A 3,967-nucleotide genomic window follows, 5' to 3' on the forward strand; every position below is an offset into this window, starting at 1 on the left:
GCGGTTGCATGGGTGTTGATGGTGGTTCCTTTGCAGTTGCAAGGGTAATGAGGGTGGTTGCTAGGGTATTCTGGGTGGTTTCTATGCAGTTGCTTAGGTATTGAGGGTGGTTTCTATGCGGTTGGTAGGGTATTGAGGTTGCTTTGTGGTTGCTAGGATATTAAGTGTGGTTGCAAGGGAGTTCTGGGTGATTGTTATGCAGTTGCTAGGGTGTTCTGAGTGATTTTATACTGGCTCAAGTGAAAAGAGTCTCTTTGATATTCTGGTCTTCCCTACATCAATTTAAGACTATTGGATTTTTTTCAGGTGAAAATGGTAAGTCTGATCTCTAAGTAAAGTAACAGCACACCTTTCCTCAACAAGACACATGATTTGAGAATGTGTATTATTATTTTTTTGTCTGTCTTGAGAACAGTAAACATTTGCTGTCCAGTTAAATGATCTGTGCACACTGAGTACTCTGTTAAGATAGCATGAGTTGTTATTCCACTGGAATCATACTAACAGTGATGTGCATTTAAACAATGACATCAGAATGCTGTGGGAGTGTAAAACTCATTTACTCATTTCTGGAAGCGAGTGTGTAATTCACACGGGATGCAGGAGCTGCACTGAAGACGTGTTCACATGCATATTAATGTGTGTGTGTGTGTGTGTGTGTGTATGTGTGTGTATTCATATGCAGTGTAGTGATAATGATGATTCTGATGAAAGCAGTTTCCATCAGTCTCTTCAAAGACAGATGACAGAAATCACTGCATGTGACTCACACAGGGGCTTTTGTTATATTTAGCCTTTAATAGCAGATTCATCGGGTAAGATGTTGTTTGACACGTGTAGAGTGAACTGGACTTCAGAAATAAACAGGCAAAAATTAACGTTCCATGTAATGTTTATACAGTTTCCAGATACAGACTTATGAAATACTATTTACATTACAATATTAACAATACTATAGTATTTACATTGATTGATATTAACATGATGATATTTATTAAAACCAAGAAAAAGAAATCATTATCATCCATAGTCACTTTCTTTTTGTGCCATTAGACAACGAATCCTGGTTGCAGGTACAGAGGTGCAGCTTTAAATAAAACAATTTGGACGTGACCTAACCCTAAAGTTTTTATAATTGTTTTATTTTGTACTGTCAGCCAGGGTCAGAAATTAATAGGAACTCAGGACAAAATTGCTGATAGATTTTATTTTAGGCTTAGTTAAATATGTTACCTTATTATCATACAAAATATGAGTTGACGATGATTTAATTTTATGGGTAATATTAATTAATTACTCAGGTTGAAAATGTATTTTAATAAACTGATTAAAATGATTTAACATGGAAGGATGGTAAAAAAAAAATCTGAAATGCCCCTGAAAATCAGTTCCAGGGGGCAAGTATTGCCCCTTAAAAATAATAATAATAAAAATAATGAATTAAAATGCCACTGCTGTCAATTATATTCTCATATTTAATATTTTTTGAGGATTGTTTTAAAGTTTTTTTTATTCTATTGCCTCCTCTTAAAAACAGTACGGCTTGAGTTTCCCAGTATAATTAAAAAAATCCCAGAATTTAATCTTTTGATGCAAATGTTTTTCTACATTAATATTTGCATAACACACACACATCTCACACATGTTTTTGCTTCTATAGAAATTGGTGCTTTGTAAAACTTTAATACGAGTCTTCAAGGGTTATGACTTTAGAAGTTGTCTAGAACTATTGCCGCCTCCACATGTCTGAAACGCTCGCAATCCCACTGATGTGACCACGACATGTCTGCTGGGAAATTACTGAGAAACGCAACAGCGCAGCACCATGTTCCGTTGGAGCTCGCTGTTATTGACTGTACTGAAGTTCCTGCTGCTAGTTAAGAGATGTTCAACAGCTCAGAGCTACAAATCATCTAACATTCAATTCTGTGTGTTTAATATGAGAGAGCTTTAGGATACATTATAAAAAGGACAAATCATTTCAGTAATTCACAACAAAGAAATCAGACCACATGTACAGTGGTATGAAAAAGTATTTGCCCCTTCCTGATTTCTTCCATTTTTTTGTATTTATTCATACTAAATTGTTTTAGATCTTCAAACGAGATATAACATAAAACAAAGGCAACCTGAGTAAACACAACATACAGTTTTCAAATATATATATATATATATATATATTTATTGAAGCAAAGTTATCCAACAGGTATGATAGGTATGTATGTATGTATGATACAGTATATATGTATGTATGTAGGTATGATATTCTGTGTCTGATTTACGCCAGATGTAACGGGACCCCTGTCTTCCAAACAATTCACTTTCGACTCATCAGTCCACAGAACATTCTCCCAAAAGGTTTGAGGATCATCAAGTTGTGTTTTGGCAAAATTCAGACAAGACTTAATGTTCTTCTGGGTTAGCAGTGGTTTTCGCCTCGCCACTCTTCCATGGATGGCATTTTTGGCCAGTGTCTTTCTGATAGTGGAGTCATGAACAGTGACCTTTAGTGATGCGAGAGAGGTCTGCAGTTACTTGGATGCTGTCCTTGGCTTTTTTGTGACTTCCTGGATGAGTCGTCGCTGTGCTTTTGGAGGAATTTTGGAAGGTCGGCCACTTCTGGAAAGGTTCACTACTGTGCCGAGTTTTCTCCATTTGGAGATGATGGCTCTCACTGTGGTTCTTTGGAGTCCCAGAGCCTTTGAAATAGCTTTGTAACCCTTCCCAGACTGATGTATTTCAGTCACCGTTTTCCTCATCATTTCTGGGATTTCTTTCGACCTTGGCATAGTGTGCTACTGGTTGAGACCTTTTAGCCAACTTCATGCTGCTGAAAAAGTTCTATTCAGGTGTTGATTTGATTGAACAGGGCTGGCAGTAATCAGGTCTGTGTGTGTCCAGTCCAGCTGAACCCCATTATGAATGCAGTTTCATAGATTTGGGGATTTAGTAACTACTCTAGCAAATACTTTTTCACACAGGCCCAGTATTGGATAACTTTTTTGCTTCAATAAATAACATTATCATTTAAAAACTGTATTTTGTGCTTACTCAGATTGCCTTTGTTTTATGTTCGATTTTTGTTTGATTTTTTTAAACTATTTAGTAGATATACATAAAAACAGAAGAAATCAGGATGGGGGCAAATACTTTTTCACAGCACTGTGCCATGGCAACTCACATGGGCAATAATGTTTTTTTGCCAACTGCTACAGAACACATATATTGAGAGTGAGCCTGATCTCCTACAGTACACAATGAATGAATGAGATGAAAGGGTTGATGGTTGTATATGTGTTTTGTGTTTCCAGAGAGTTTAATCATTTCAAGTGTGTGAAAAGCCCTTTGTTTATATCAGAGCTGGAGATGTTGGTGTTGAGAGCAGAAGATGATGAATGCTGGTCAGAACGGGACTCACAGAATCACAGATACACACGAGCATTTACTGTATAATGACATCACTTCTGCCATCATCAGTGTCTCAGAGACATGAACGTACAGTAACTGAATGTTTCAGAGATATCTGACTGGATATTTCTGTGTGTGTGTGTGTGTGTGTGTGTGTGTGTGATTGTGTTTTGTGTTTCTGGATGTGCACATGTGGATATACACAGTAAACACATTTGTGTGTGTGTGTGTGCTGAAGTGATTTTTGCAGATGGTGTAAATGGATCCAGCCGACATGGCAGACCTCATGATGTGTGCCATCTAACACTCATTGGCACTGAATCTGTGTGTGTGTGTGTGTGTGTGTGTGTGCATGTCAGTACCACTTTATCTCAAACACATTCTGTTCAATATATGATGAGCCAACAAACTGTGTGTGCCTAAGTGTGTGTGTGTGTGTTTTAGGGGGTTCACAGTAAAGTGCACTTGAATGTTTTATGATGTGCAACAGAGGCAGTGAGAGCAGCTGTGTTGAGAGTGTGTGTATGATTGTATGTGTGTGTATATGTGGTGATAATAG

This window comes from Myxocyprinus asiaticus, chromosome 4, assembly GCF_019703515.2.
Source record: "Myxocyprinus asiaticus isolate MX2 ecotype Aquarium Trade chromosome 4, UBuf_Myxa_2, whole genome shotgun sequence".
NCBI lineage: Eukaryota > Metazoa > Chordata > Actinopteri > Cypriniformes > Catostomidae > Myxocyprinus > Myxocyprinus asiaticus.